This window comes from Pinus tabuliformis, chromosome 3_1, assembly GCF_031772625.1.
Source record: "Pinus tabuliformis cultivar Carrire ecotype Pingquan chromosome 3_1, CPIR1, whole genome shotgun sequence".
Classification (NCBI taxonomy): Eukaryota; Viridiplantae; Streptophyta; class Pinopsida; order Pinales; family Pinaceae; genus Pinus; species Pinus tabuliformis.
In genome coordinates this window covers 88,058,797-88,075,756 of record NC_142301.1, presented here as the reverse complement: position 1 = coordinate 88,075,756, position 16,960 = coordinate 88,058,797, and the positions used below count along the sequence as shown (strand labels likewise).

The 16,960-nt window shown below is 36.7% G+C and overlaps 1 long non-coding RNA gene across 1 annotated transcript; it reads left to right on the top strand.

Annotated features, from left to right (window-relative positions):
• Positions 1 to 395: 395 nt before the first annotated feature.
• LOC149185908 (uncharacterized) lies at positions 396 to 1,072 on the top strand. The gene is made up of 2 exons (XR_016255564.1): positions 396 to 505; positions 903 to 1,072. It is a non-coding gene; the product is annotated as an uncharacterized LOC149185908 (long non-coding RNA).
• The last annotated feature ends 15,888 nt before the right edge of the window (positions 1,073 to 16,960 follow it).

Below are 16,960 nucleotides of genomic sequence, written 5' to 3'. Positions count from 1 at the left end.
AGAAACATAGGCATAATAATAGCCATGCAGACTCCTTGATTACGAAGTCCCTTACATGCGGTTTTTGCATGAATGACAGGTGTCTTCTGCATTGCAGGTGTCAAGCAGCCAAGGTATTTTGGGCTGCTTTCGTTTCGTTTCGTCCAAACAGGCCTACGTATACCGTCTACACCCCAAATATCCAGCAGCAGATGGTAATGAAGGAGGAGACTCCAAGTCCTCCTTTGTGATCCGAGACACCAACAGGCTTCGCAGGAGGTTGCAGGCGGTTCAAACTACCATTTTTTCTCTCAAAGGGAACATTGTTCCATATGGGTAATGTAGAAGACAATCAGAATTTCATTCTTAGCTCTGAATTCATGGTTTGTTTTAGAATATGCAACTGATTAATTTGGGATTGGTGCACAGATAGCTGGCATGGCAGGAATGCTTGCTCTTGCTGTAAATGAGAAGAGAATTCTGGTTACAAATTACTCCAATCGGGCTGACCATGAAGGCTGTGTAGGTACTTTTTATATTCTAACATGGGCTGTTAGGTATCAAGATTATATCTTTTTCATTTTAAGCACGATTTGATTTAAGGTTTGATATTTGAAAGCATGTTTCAAAGTTCCACAAAAGCACTGTCATTGATAGTCCCCGCACGTCTTATATTTCGGTCTATTTTTGTGAGAACATAAATGAACGTTTCTTTTTGCATGCCATGCTTTTGATGTTAGAGCCTATTATTTTTAGTTCTGAGGCCAAGTTCTAAGCTTTTCATTAAACTAGATTTTAAGGAGAAAATCAGAAACTTGTATAAATAGACAATAAGCGAAATTTGTGAGATTGAAATATATTTTCACATTTATTTCTGTCATAGTCAATTCTATAACATGGATGCCTTCCTCCTTCTTTCACAGGTTCTGTTCGCTCCCACTGGTCATGCTACTTTTTACCTGAAACATCTGCAGAATGCAAGCAACGTGCCTTGGATCTGGCTTTGCAAGAGGATGCATGGACGCAAGGCATTATAACAAAGAAAGAAAGTTATACTACAAAGGAAATCTGGGTTGGCAAGATACCAAGGTGATAAGTCCTTGGCAGATAGCAGAGCAAACCATGGCCTCCAATCAAAGCTATGCTAATTGCGTAACTAAGATAAAATTTCTAAAGAAATAGAATTGGGTATGAAACATGTACCAAGCTGAAGCAAGGGTAGATATAGTTCCAGGTCCAGCAGCACCTGTAGCAGCTTCTGTCGATCCAGCAAGTTCTTCTGTTGGCTCAGCATCAGTTTATCCAGCAGCAGAGTAAGCAGAGCTCCCGAGCGACTTCATATCAGTCTTCGTCCTCCTCTTTCTATTACCATTAGCGGGCAGGAGGCACACCAGTAAGATTACTGCAAGCACCCCTTCACGAGCTTACAGTTCTGGTTCGCAAGTAAGGGATGAGATGAATCATTGCTTTTATCAACCCTTCGTAAACAGAAGATCAGGTTTAAAACATGGAAGACCACCGCCAGAACTAAGGCAGGCCAGCGAAACATGACACCTCCCCATGCATGCACACCTGCCGCGCCTGCATGCACACCTACCAATATGCTTAGACCTGCTTGGTATATACCAAGGTGTCCGTGGATGCTGAGATAACATTTAATGCTGTCCAGTAATGCTAGCATTAGTTTAGGTTGCAGGGACTGACAATTTGAAAATATCGGACAAACAAAAATATAACCTATTCTTTTCGCCTCGGTTTTTGACGTCTAGCTTCGGTTTTTTGGAAAGAGGCCAAATAAGATGAAAAATCAGGATTGGGAATAAAACTTTGGTTAACTGCTGATGACCGGGGACTAAAAGCAGGTCAACTAATGCTATATCCATCGCGAACGATTATTATAGTCCATGCCTGGAGGGCAGGGACTAATAATAGTTAGTTGTCTCTAGGGAAGAAAGATGATAGTGTGTCATTTATGATGATATTGTTATAAATTGATTTAAAAATATAAATTTTAAGATGTGGAATAACCAGTTAAATTTATTAATGAATTATTTTAGGTGGTTATGTTTTATTTATATAGGATGATGTATTTAAAGGTGAAAATTTTCAAATTTAGAGAGGTAAAATATGTACATTTTCATAAATTTTAGTAGTTTCATTGTGTTGAAGTTATTTTTATTTTAATATTTGAGTCAAAATGTTTACAAGACATTACAACATCTTTATCATACTCGGTTGGAGTGCGTCTTTTGGCACAATTATTATTATTTCAACAAAAGTTAGACTAGTAACTCTGAATATTGGAAACTATTTCTTGTTTTGAAACAATGAATTTATAAAAAAGAAAATTAACACAATTATATATTTTCATGTATAGTTTCAAATTACTTTATTCTAATAATTGTCCTTGACGTTTGTCATGTTGAGATTCACTATTATTTTCCTTAAAAAAAATCATATATAATTGAGTCACAAGAACTTTTCGAAATGTTCATCTCATACAATTGTTAGGATATAATAATTATCAAATTATAGTACAACTTTCTACAAAGAAAGTCATTTCAATAGTTGATAGCATAAAAATCGAGCTCAAAAGGAGAGACTTGAAGAATGTTTGAAGAGCAATTGAAGATTCAAATAAATATGTTCCTCCTCATGTCAATATATTTTATTGTCTAGAGGATCACATTTACTTGCTTTTTAGTACAATTAGCTTTTAGTTTTGCTATGGATTTTTATTATCGTCCAACTGTTATAGAAGCATTTGCCTTTGTTTAATACCTAATGACTAAAGTTAACTTTGGTTGGTTAATGTGATCAATCCATCGATGGTCAACAAGTATGATGGTTCTAGTGATGAACCTGTATGTATTATGTGTTAAAGTTACAGGCAGGTTCAAAAAACCACACAAATTAACTTAGGTCATGGGTGTAGTTTTAGCTATGTTGATTGTATCTTTTAGTGTACTAATTAGTTATTCTTTTCCCTGGGATCAAATTGGCTATTGGGCAATGAAAATTGTGACTAGTGTGCTTGAGGCTATTCCTAATAATAAGATCTCCTTTGGTAGAATTATTAACAAAAGTGTTAGCATGGGTCAATCTACCTTGACTCATTTTTATAGTTCACACACTTCCATATTACCTCTTCTTACTATTGTATTTATGCTAATGCATTTTCTAATTATTCATAAGCAAGGTATTCCAAGTCCTTTATAGAGAGGAAATATAGATTGTAAATAGTTAAACATAACTTATTGTTTTGAGTAATGATAGTAATATCTGATTGCCAAGAATATTTCTTATTAAAAAATCCATAAAAAATAGAAAATATGGTCCTCAAATTTCTCCTTTTGATTTTGGAGTATTATTCATCCAATATAAACAAATAATTTGAGTAGATTGTATGATGGAAAAGATGGATAACCAGAGTATGTCACTTGAACTATTGATTAGGTCACACTGATACTTTCTTTATTCTAACACATGAGGATTTCTAATAAAATGGGTCTTTTTCCCAATCTCCTTATTAAAAATAGGAAGTTTAGCACCTGGGTGGAAAGGCATCAATTAATTTTTTCCATTTAAGATAATTGTTTCTATGATTGAATCCACATCAAGAAGGGCTTTGTGAGATCGAGATAATGGGGGTAATATTTTCATATATTTAATAATTAGAGCACATGACTTTACTTATCATTTCATAGTATGAAAGTTCATCCCTTTCGATGGGAAAATTCTCAGAGTGAAAGAAGGAAACTAAGGAAGGAGAGAGGCTGGATCAATAACAAGTCAATACCTTGTATGCTAAAAAATATTGAGGTCTATTCGTGGTGAAAAACAAAAATTACAAGGATGAAGATGGTGCAAAAGGCATATCGATCCTAATCGAATTTGTGAGCTTGATTATGTAATGAGCATGTAAATCAAAATAATCAAATTACCAATGATGGATGATCATACACAATATTAGTTCCTATTCTTCTAATCTGTCTTCCATCACAAGAAAAAAAAGTAACATATACTCCTAATTTTGTTTAAGCTAGATGATCAAGATCATCATGTCTAGTTCTTTTGGGGGATGGGTGCATAATGATCTACGTATAGCAAAGAAATGTGACTCAAATTATCTTGCAATAAGGGATAAATTAGCTAAAGGTATGGGGCATAATTACTATGGAGAGCTTGCTTGGCCCAATGATCTTTTATATATTTTTTTAGTAGTAAATTTAGGGACTATTACATGTACAATAGGTTTAGTGGCTCTAGAACCATTGATGGTTGGTGAATTAACAAATACATTTGCAAATTCTTTTGAGATATTTCCCGAATGGCATATTTTACCTATATTCAAAATACTATGTAGAATACCTAACAAATTATTATGTGTCCTTTTGATGGCCTCAGTAATTGCAATATCATTGGTAGTGCCTTTTCTAGAGAATTTGAATCAATTGCATAATCCATTTCATCATCTAATAGCTACAATAGTATCCTGATCAATATTGCAACATCCCTTTGGTTTTTTATTGGGGAAATGTTTCTTGTTGATAAATATGTAACTTTAGGTCATTCTTAATTTCATCTAACCGTTGAATGTCATAATATTTCAATTTTTTATTCATATATCTAGGGAGTAGTTGCTTCGAGATAAATTATATCTCCCTAGATATACCATCTTGTCAGATATTTCTTTCGAATATTTCATGAAAGAGAGATATATCATATGTCAAATATTAGAAATGAAATGATTATATTGACTCTCTAGAAGAAATATGGGAAAGGAAATGAATGAAGAGATGAAATGGAACTAACCATTTAAAGGCCCTCAAACTAATTCCTAGATCGATCAATTGTAAAATATTTTTTTAGAACTTCTAATACTTGTTTAATAGATTCCTTCCCAAAGTGTTCAATTTTCATTAGATCTTCCTTACCATAATTTAAGAGGTATAATAGTGTATGTATATTGGCTCTTCTAAGGGAGTTATAGGTTTTGGGTTGTAACCTTAATTGGTCAAAGAAAATACTTTGAAGTGCATTTTTTTTTGCCTTGTGTCATTCAGTACATGTGAAGGGGGAAGGGAGGCATATTAAACCATATCCTATTGTTAATTCCATCAATATTCTATTCCTCTCCATGTAAGAAGGGAATAAATAAGTTGAACAAATTTCGAGAAGCTTCGTAAAGTACCTCCCTAGGAGTCAACCCTCCATTCGTCTATATTTCCAGAAAAATGAATTCTCGTTCTTCATTTTTCTCCCATAGGAATGAATACTATAATTCACATAATGAACAAGCATAAAAATAACATCTACAAGAAAAAATCCATCCTCATAATTATTTGGATTATGTATACTATATCCACAATTTTTTTTCAATTTGTAATTTTTTTTTGTAAGCAAGTCTACTCATCTATTAAGAATGCACAAGAAAAAATATAGAGAGGCATGCTAGGCCAATATCAATGTCTACCCATCAAAGGAATGAACATAGCTAGAATGTATGAGATAAAGAATTGTTGATCAGTGGTTGTCATTGATGTCAACCAAAGCAGCAGCAAGGGCTACCTCAATCTTGCATGGGAATTTTGAATTGACAAGTTAATCTATTCTGAGTCAAGGATCTTCTAGATGGATTCTACTCGTCGAGATGTTTCTGTTGATATATGACACGCCAAGTAATTCTTCATGGTTTGAGAGATATTCATGTTTGAAGTTAGTAACGCCAGTTAGTGGGCTAAAACCCTATGAGGTTGTGGCATGGCACTCATAATTGGTTGTGGTCATTGAATAGTCAGCAATTAATAATAAAAAAAATTCTTTTAAAATCCCTCCAACGTTCACTTGTTGAGGACCCTCTCAACTCAAGACATTCATATAAATAATGACCCTCATATCCTCCTCTAGTAGGAATTTTGTGGCTTCAAACAGGTCATCGTGGAATGTTCGCTATAACTTTTTTCCTACGAAGCTTTAGAAGTATAAATTAAAACTCATTTGAGCTGAAATATTGATGAACCTAGTGACCGATTTTCAGATCGTGTTTCGTTATATTTTCGGAGATATGATCTGAGGAAGTTAGGGTTTTTGGAGGCTACCAAATTCCATGTCAAAGAGGTGATATTTGGAAAATTGTCATAAATTTCTCTCTGAGCATTGGATTCAAATTTCGTAAATAGTCACAGAAAGAGGACGGATTGTAGTTTTTTGAGTAGCGTTTTCATGGCTGAAGGTCGCTACAGTGACACGTGGAACTTCGTACAAGTTTGCTCTACTGAACCAGTGTATAATCAGGTGATTGTGGGAGATTGGGCATAAATATTTCTTGCAGAATCCAATCTTGATCAGACCTGAGGGGTTGGAAAAAGGACTCAGGGAGATACCACAAGACAAAATTTCAGACCCTGGAGATCTGAAATTACATAGATACAACAGATTCAATATCAAGCTCCTAGAAAACAATAACAAGCATGCATTCAAGGATCATTGCAGTAAGGACCACACATCAACAGTCAAGGGTAAGTCTCCTACAAAAAGGTATGTATGATTAGTGTTTACATTTGAATTTTGAGTATCATCTCTCACATATGTTTTGTAGGACAGCGTAAGTATATATAGTGTCTCGGTTATATATCTAAGTCTCTATATGTCACGATTAGTTTTTCGGATGTCCTATTCTTGATACTACATAGTTTATGCTACATATTCTTGATGCTACACAAAGTTTGCTAAATCTATATGATGTTGTAAGTTCATGTTACTTGTCTTGTCATTGTTTATAGAATGGTCTCTGTTGTTGTACTTAGAACTTGGTCCATCACAAGTCTAGTGTTTGTCATCAATTTTTATTGTATATATATTTAGGTCAGTTTTGGATATAGTCTTGCATAGAGTCCAGACCTATATCAAGAGTGGGAGTCTTTGTCTACTGCTACAACAAGTCAACAACAAAAGTGACAAGCACACTTCAGGTACACATTGTAATTTTAATTTGTATTTATTCATTATTATGCACTTACATGTGTTTTGCAGGCAGAGGTAAGTTGAAGGGTATTTTGTTTTGTTTTGGGATTGGTTTCATTGGGAAAATTTTGCATGTAGGTAGAAGAAGATTCACGTACAACTTCAAGCAAGAATTCAAGAGTAGAAGTATCAAATCAAAGGAAGCATTGCAGCGAGACATCCTTTGAAAACATGACAACCATCTGTATATTGTGAAGAAGTGTCAAGGCCAAGATTCATCATTGTAAAGTTGTAAAAGATTCATTTGTAAAAGTGTCATCATTGGAAGAGTCATTATTGTAAAAGAGTCAATCTGCCTAGAGTCGAAAAGGCATGATTGGGAGGTATAGGAGTCTCTGTTGGGATGATGTCATGGTTGGGTTGAAGGTCATAGTGTGATTGGGTATTAGGTCAAAATCATTGTAAATCATATTGTATCGTGGATCGTTGTCCCTGGTACGAGAATTCACACTCTTGTCTCATTCTAGTAATTATAGGGTGGCAGGGAGGTGCTAGGCTGGTGCATGAAGTCGCCTACAGGTTGGAGCCTATGAACACTTCAAGGTGGTAGGTTGGTCTAGGATGTTGGGGCATCCATTTAGTTGACCACTGAAGAAACCAGGGTGTTGGGGCATCCTTCTAGTGGGAGCTAGAGAAGAATGTTTTTCTAGAATTATAGGAAGTTGTTGCTTTCATTTCAGTTGGGGGTTGAAGATTAAAGAATTTATTAGAAAAGCGTTAGGTGGTTTTCTACCCGAAGGGGGTTTTCCACCTAAAATTCTTGTGTTTACTGTGTTCTTCTATTTAATGTTATTGCTGCATAAACATTAATAATAATAAAAGATTAACTAATGCTCTAAAAACATTTAAAGTGCTTATTGCTAAGGAATACTGATTCACCCCCCCTCATCTCAGTATTTCCAACAAGAATAACAAGGGAGATAAGGGAAAAGAAAATAAATAATAGCAAAATAATCACCCAACTTGGGGTTGTTCCGCAGGGCCACCTTTCTCTCCTTTATTTTTCAAAACCTCTATTTAACCTGCTAGAGATTGGCCAATAAAAGTTACTTGTAGATTATTATTGAGGGCTGAAGGAGAGTCCTTATCAGAGTCTGAAGATGTCAATTCATGAGCTCGCTTCAAAGCACCCAAAGAAACATTTGTTTTCACCATCTAAATATTTGTTGGGGGAACTTGGTTCACTGTTGAATCCTTGTGAGTCTGGTGAGGAGTAGAAATATGAGCTTGATCCCTCAAAATCATATCATCATCATAACCGTCATCCTCTTGGGAATAAATAGAAGAAGTCTCACCCTCCACAGGAGTGGGTCACAAGGTTTCCAACTTCTGGATTTAGGAATTCTATTATGTCGTTTCTTGTTAGAATTTAACAAAGGGAAATAATTCTATAAATGACCCGTTTGAAGGCAAGACTGATAGTGAAAATAAGTATTCTCATAATCTAGAGATTGGGTCTAACGATAATCACCGATTTTTAAATAGATTTGATCTGGTAACCCTTTGGAGATGTCAATTTCCACACAAATTCTACCATAAGTGTCAAGGCCAAGCTGCCCATGAGAGGAATCTGTGGCTAGAAAATGTCCCAAGGCATCTCCTATACTCTGAAAAACTAAAAAGGGCTATAGGTGAGCAGACATATTAGGAAGTCAAACCCAAATTGGTAGCTTGGTAATGACTATTGTAGAAGGGCCAAAATATGGAAACTAGGGGGTTATGAACATGCTAGCTTTACCCCAGAACCAAGGCCCACTAGTTAGGGCCTTTTGATAATCTTTCAATTCAGTGAAAATCACTATGAAGAAACCTTTTGAGAAAAAAATAACCTTGCACTTATTGGTCGAGGATGAGTGGATCTACTTATAAAAATTGACAGAATGTAGCCATAATCCATTGAAATAGTAGATGAGGCCTAACTCGACATAAAACTGATGGATGTCCTCTAGTCTAGGTTGCGAGTTTTCAACAGAAGGAACTTCCTCATATTTTTTGATCCAAAACGATTTAGGAGTCGCTTGAGGCTAAGTAGTTCATTGAGGGGATTAGTTGTAGACAACATCTTTGTAAGAGGAGAGTCATCCAGATGCTTACCTTTGAAGACAAAGTGCTACATTTCTGAGGGTACCCTTTATTTGAGATCTAAAGAAAGCTTGAGATCTTTCACTAAATCCATAGATCCGACCCACAAAAATAGGGAGTGCCTCGATAACAACTTGATTAGGATCTGTAAAGAGGTATGAAGAGTTTATGGCCGAAGGCACATTCCTTGAAGAGAGAAAGGAGACAAGCAACCAAAACCATTGTTGGCATCAAAAACCACATTTTTGGAAACAAGGCAGTCCATATCGCGATAATTGGCAATGGAAGTATGACGCAAAGGAGCCTGAACTTGCCAAGCCAATTTTGTAGCCTCAACTACAAGATTTTGCAAGTGCTTGGGATGGCATGAAACATTTACCTTACTACATGGAAAGCCTCGATGGGAAGCCATTTTTTCTAGTCTTCCACTTCTGTCGAGTGAACAAATAGGCGAAGTTTCCTTGGTTGGAGGGAAGACGTTGAATCCTTCGATTCCACGAGTATGGGGGTTGTCAACTTCCTACCATTAAATAACAAATGAGAATGATGGGGAACAAGGAGGAAATCTATATTGAAATTGATTGAAGCCATTGACAAATCATGCTCTAGAGAAAAGTAACCTTAGATAATAAATCTAAAAAAATTATCTACTCAACATTTTACCTCCTCACCAATCTTGATAACTTTCCTTAGTGAATTTTTACCAAATTTGCTTAGTTGGAGAGAGAGCTAGTTACTTCAATTCGTCATCTTATATAAGAAGTAATTGATTTAATAAGTCTTGCTATATGTTATGTAGTGTCAATTATTTTCGCAAAAGGTGGTAATATGATACTTGGGAAGTTACATTTCTAGGTCCAAAAATATAGAGAGAAGCTTCTTGGAATCCATATGAGTCACTTCTAAGTACAATTTTTTTTTAAAATTCATCAAAATGTCATGTATTGAGTCTTGAATAAATGTTATCACAAAATATTCATGTTTTATGTTCTCCAACTTAACATGTGCGATACATGTTCCTTCTACTTCTCTAAGTAAAGTTCTTCACATTGCGATGCCTATTGTATTGACTCAACCTTTATGGAGTGGGGATAAAGCAAGATGGCCATAATGAAGATTATTATTGTATGCTCTGGATCTAATGCACTTCCATTGTAGTGTTCGACTGGATATTGACATTTCATCTCAAATCATACCAAATATTATTTGATTAGTTCATTAAACCATTTCTTTCTCTTGAAATTCTTTCAATTCTTATACATGTCTCTTTTTGGGAGGTATACATCCATTATGTAGCATAGGGGTTATGCCATGTACAAAACTTAATAGTACGCCACTTCTATGAAGGGTTCATAATGTTATATCACTACCTTGAGCAAGGACACTTACCATAACTTCTACTCATTCCATACCCCTATGCATTAATGTACGAATGAAATTTTCTGCTACATTTTGGGTAGAAAATGGTGTACAACTCCTTATACCTTTGAATCCACACGCATCAACAAAATACAAAGAAATAACTTGTCCTTGTACACCTATAATAATCACAATGGTATTATTAAAACTTGCTTGAATGTGAATAATATAAGTACACGATGTTCTCCTATGTGAACTATTTCTTCTTGTGGTTTTTGACATACTAAACATATGAGTTCAGCTCAAAAAATCCATATCGAAATCTATTTTAACACTAGATGTGTTCATTAATATAGAAAAGGATTACCATATTTTTGCTTACGTCTCATATTATTTTTTTTTATCATAACTCATTTCCATTTATAAATTGATCGACATTTTCCACAAATTATACTAATAGAGGCATGAATTTTGATAATTGTGACCCTCTAATTCGCTCATATTACATTTTGTTTCTTAGGAAGGAGAGTCCATTTAGTCTATGATTCTTGATCCCTATGATATGTTTAAAATGTCATTCAATCGTTTGGAGATTTATTTCTAAGTCTATACATTATATGTCCTTTAGTTAAATAATAAGCACCTAAATCGATCTTGATCCTACATCTTGATAGTATTCATACAAAATTACATCGAATCCTACCTGAAATATCAGTCAGAATCAAACATCCATTATTTGTCAAAAATTGAAATATACTGTTGGGAAGTGATTCAGTAACCAAATCTTCCGCGTGGATTATATTATGTTTCTTCATCAAATCTCTTCCTCTTTTCATTCAAAAACTTGACTAATGTACTTAGATTAACGTGAATGTTGTCTCCAACCAAACTTGCTTTGAATTTTCATACTATGGAGTTATCTTATAGACAATAATTTTGGAATTTTTTTGGATCAATTACCATACACAACATAATATTTCTCCTCTAATTGTTTTATTTATTTATTTATTATTATTATTTTTAATTATTTTTCTATCAAGGTCTTCTTGTAAAAAGATCCTTCCAATGATCTTGGTAATATTAGTAGTTGTTACTCGAACCATTCCTCTTTCTACCATGTCTGTGTTTCTTATATAAGTACTTAAATTGGTAATAGTATAATTATCCATGACAAATGAATTCTTGGGAATTCTTGGTCTTTATACAAAAGTCATGTTCGATATTCTTTGAGGAATATGCCTAATGTCAAATGAATTGATCCGTGTACCATTTGATCAATGATAAGTTGAAGATTTCCACAAGATCTATTAGTAATTATAAGATGTCAGGGGCCAATGAAACTATTTTTGTAAAATTCGATTGTTTTAATCCCTGAGATTCAGGACCAAAAGCTCGAGTTCCTTTTGGATTTCCTTCTTGATCAACGAAAACCATTGCATGATCATCATATCATATCATCTGTTGGAATTAAGGAATTGTTGAGAGGGGGGAGTGGGGCGAATCATTAATTTAAGAAACTCTTAATTTTGTTTTCTTACTGTGCTTATAGTTCCTTCTTATGTTCTTTCATATGTGAAAGAATTCATTCATGAAGTAGTAAATCCTATAAACTTTCAGAACACATACTCAAACAACAATCTCATGATCAACATACATTTGACAGTGTGTTTTCATGTGAAAACCCAGAGGGAAAAAAACCACTAATTTGTTGTTTGTTTTATGATGTAATTTAAGCACCAACTTAATTACGTCTGTTTTTTGTGAGCACCCACTCACTGGAGGCACCAACCACCTTTGGTTAAGCAAGAAGCAACTTTCCAAGAGGAACCAACCTCATTTTGTTTAGAAAGCACCAACTTCCCAAGAGGCACCAACCTCTTTTGTTTAGCAAGCACCAACTTGCCTAGAGGCACCGACCTCTTAAGTGTGTAGGCACCATCCTGCCACTTCACTGTTTTACTATTTCATATAGTTTTCATATTGAAAACGGAGGCATATAGATAACAAGTAAAATACCAAATTAATGGTTGTCTACAGATTCAAATTATGCACTCTTCTTTTTGAAAACTTGTGGTAGTCTTCCTCTTGCTACCCACTGCAACGCTTACTCTGTGCTTTGCTTTATCTTCTTAGGTCTCTCCACTCTTTCACCACAACACTATCCTTGCAACGCTTTTCTCCGTGCTCTGCTTTCTCTGCTCAGGGCTCTCCACTGTTTCACCACAACACTACCCTTGCAACACTCTGCTTCGTGCTCTGCTTTCTCTGTGTTGGGACAGGAAAAAGGTATGATTTCCCTTCATAAAATGCTTCATTTATCATTCATCCTTATACGATTATCTCTGTTTGTAGATTAAAATGAGGAAAATATCGGTTAAAGTTGGATGGAACTATTTGGTGATAGAATAGGCAAATTTAGTACGAAAAATTGATTCTTTGCTATCTTTGTATGCAGAGATGCGGATTGGGCAAAAGTTGTTTAGTTGGTAGAACAACATGAGGCCATAAAAGGGAAAAGCTACAATGTCTTGGGCAGACAAGGAAGCAGAAGATCAATTCGAACATTCCTATTTGATCACATGATCATATTTTATATTGCAAAATCCTCAGGATCCCCTGATTCTGAGGATTCGCTTTTATCCAATTTCTCTTTTATGTTATATATAGGGCCGAAAGGCAATTAGAGATAGTTCAAACTTTTGATAATCTGTAATTATTCTTTTTGGAAACATATACACTGTTATATCAGTGACTCTGTTAGATGTTACTTGAAATTAATGAAAGAAGGTTGTGTTTGATACATATTTGTATTCTAAGTTCTTATTAAGCAAAGGCTTCTGGCGACTCTGGGCCCAGTCACAAGAAGTTCCATTGCTCCTTTGTGTTATAGTTTTATATTTAGTCTTGGTTATTGATTTAATGTTCAGTTATTTCATTTATCGTGAAGGTTTGTGATATTGATTCATACTACTGTTCAATTAGATTCAGAGTGAAGCCGTGAGATATACTTAAAGTAGCGCTTTGATTGGAATGAGTGAATTCATGTTGATAGTAGATTGCTGTTCATTTGAATAGATGTTATCATAGATCTTGAGAGATAAGACTGATTAACTTCTACAAATTGCAATATAGATCGTTTGCTATTTAGGAATCCTTTATCGCTATTTGCTGTTCAATTACCGATTGTTGATTGTTGTTCATTTACTATTGCTGTTCAATTGGGAAATGCAATAGTAAATAAACAACAATCAACAATTGGTAATTGAACAGCGAATAGCGATAAAGGATTCCTAAATAGCAAACGATCTATATTGCAATTAGTAGAAGTTAATCAGTCTTATCTCTCAATATCTATGATAACATCTATTCAAATGAACATCAATAGTAAATAAACAACAATCAACAATCGGTAATTAGTTTAATCAACATCAGAACCTTGGGGCAGCTTGGCAAGGCCAATTGTTGGCTTGATGGGGCCTGACCCAGGTTCGGAGTTAATTGGCCAAACAAATCCCTGTACTATTGGCCCTTTCGGCAACAGCCCGCGGAGCGCGGACTGAAGCCTCACCCGAAGCAGTATGGGGGGATGCTGGAACCAAGTTTCCACACCCTTGAGATGTCTGAGGGGTCGATTTAGTCCAACTATGAATACATTCACGCAGGTCACTTCGCGCACTTTCTTGACCTGCGAGGTCTTCGCGCCCTGTTATCCTCGACTTCACGCAGCCCTGATCAGGGCTGAGGAGCTTCACGTTTCCAAAGTAACAAACTGCGCTATTTCCGCAAGTCACACTGTGGATCTTAATTATTTTCTTATAACAATTAGTTATCTTCGCGTAAATAGATACCTTATATTATATTCACTTATTCAACACATTCATATAAGTTCGCGCAACAAATAAACAGTAAACTTGTAATTCATACCCAATATACTTCAATGCATAAAACATGAAAAGATACACAAAAATATTGTAAAACTTCTCTTTATTAATTCTTCAATCGGTTACAGACTCAACCTGCCCTGCGCACTCAGCTGCGGACTACTAGGCCTCTGCGCACTCAGCTGCAGAGCCTTCTCCTACTCTACGACCCAAAGACACGACTCTACACTTAGACTCAATGCTTCCTATTAGATATTCCATGGATTGATTGCTTCCGTTTACACTTAAAGCCTTGCTCTATTTACAACAGGGCGGACAACCCTATGACTCAATTATAACTTCATGCTCCGCGCCCACAAATTGTGGAGTCTTTACATCAGACTTATTCAAAACTTGGGCTTTAAGCTCCAAAGCTTGCCTTGGGGGGATCCCACGCCCAATAGGCCCCCAACACAAACATCGTGACTTGCCCTCGAGTCACTCTATCAGTGCGGAGATCTTCGCGTGGAGACCTCCCAACTTTGCTCGGACTGCTGCAAGGTCGGAAACGCACTAAGTGTCTGCCTACTGTATCTCTTGTACGCGTTGTTCCGAGACCGCGGTGTCGGAACTGCTCCCCTGTATCTATTCTTGTGTCCCCTGCATCTATTTATAGTCCCGCGCCTTCTTTCAGCTCCCTGGAGCACGACGACTGTGCTTCTGTCGGCTAGTCAGATAGCTGGGCCACCCATGTATGGCTTCAATCAACTACCATTCACTTTGCCTAGGAAAGGTTCTCCATTTAGCTTTACCAGCTGCACTACGCCTCCATCTGTGACCTCCTTAACAACATATGGTCCCAGCCAATGCATTCTGAACTTTCCCGGGAATTTATCAAACTTACTATCATATAGTAACACCAAATCGTTTACCTTGAAGGTGCGCAACTTAATATGTCGATCGTGCCAGGCATTTTCGCGCTGCTTTTGTACCTGCTGATGGAATCCAACCAAAAACCATTCCTCTTCGAGTTCCTCCAACTGCGCGAGCCTCTCCTCTAGGGCTCCGCGGTCCATCATACTTGTGAGCGCTGCTATGCGTAGAATAGGTACGATATACTCCATTGGCATTACGACTTCCACTCCATAGACCAACTGGAAAGGTGTATGTCCTGTCAGTGTCTTGCACGTTGTCCTATAAGCCCATAATACTGCACGTACATGCAGGTCACAATCACTTCGCTGTGCGTTGCATGCTTTGGTTAGCGCAATCTCCAATATTTTGTTAAATGCTTCTACTGTCCCGTTGGCTTGTGGGTGATACGGGGTGCTTTTCTGATGATACAACTGAAACTCTTCTATCAACGCACTGATTGTTTCATTTAGGAAATGTGTACCACGATCACTCATCAAGATCTTCGGACATCCAAATCGTGTCAATACATGTTCAAATAGAAACTTCACGGTCGTGGCGATTGTGCAATATTTTACCTGCTGCGCTTCTGCCCAACGAGTCAGGTACTCGTTGCAGTGATAATGTATCTTGCGCCCGTTTCTCCTTGAGGTTTGATATATCCTATGAAGTGGATCGCCCTGTTGGGTTTTGTTATATTCTTTCTACGACTAGCCCATGTAGTTAACTAAGTGGTTAGAGGGGGAGCGAAGCCCCCCTTTGTTGCGCCGATTGTGTAGGGGGGGGGGGGGGGGTCACAGGGGGTTTGAGGCATACCCGTAACCCCACTTTATGGGGTCCGGGGCAGCACTCCGGAAAATTTTGGTTTTGGACCCTATGCTAGGTTGGGCAGACCCACCTATGGTTTTTTGCATGATTTTCGCACATGCTTTTGGACGCAATGGTTTTCGGTCCATGGTATTGGATGCTTCAGCATGTATAAATATGTATTATAACATTGAAATGAACATAGTGAAAAATCAAGCTGGTAGTCCCGATTTTGGGATCCAGGAGAAAATCTCTGTGTATATGTGTTTTATGTGTTATGCTCTCTCATTATTTATTTTCTGTGTTTTAGAATTCGTATGCAGGTAATTTCTGTATGGGGTTAAAACCTACATTTGGTATCAGAGCAGTTTTGGCTTCAAGGGGACGCCTTTGTTGCTGAGGGGTTTCGCTCGGGCCTGTGGTAGACCTTGTTCAGTGGGAGATCTGCGAGATCGATTCTGGTGGTGAAAGAAGATGGCAAGCAGTGGAAAGATAGAGATTGAGAAATTTAATGGTCAGAGTTTTGAGTTGTGGAAACTCAAGATGGAGGATCTGTTGGTGGATAAAGATCAGTGGATCGCGGTAGATCCGGGTACTAAACCAACGGGAGTGTCCGATGAAGAATGGAAGAAGTTGGATCGGAAGGCAAAGAGCACAATACGATTATGTGTCTCAGATTCAGTATTGCTAAATGTATCATGGGAAGCTACAGCGAATGGGACAAGTTAGGGACTTTGTACCAATCTAAGTCTCTGGTGAATAAACTGTTCCTGCGGAAAAAGCTGTATAACCTAAGGATGAAAGATGGAGACTCGGTGACAGAGCATTTGAACACATTTAATACTATGGTAAGTCAGTTAGCATTTGTTGATATTAAAATTTCAGATGAAGATAAGTGCATCAGTTTGTTGTGTTCTCTACCAGATTCGTGGGAT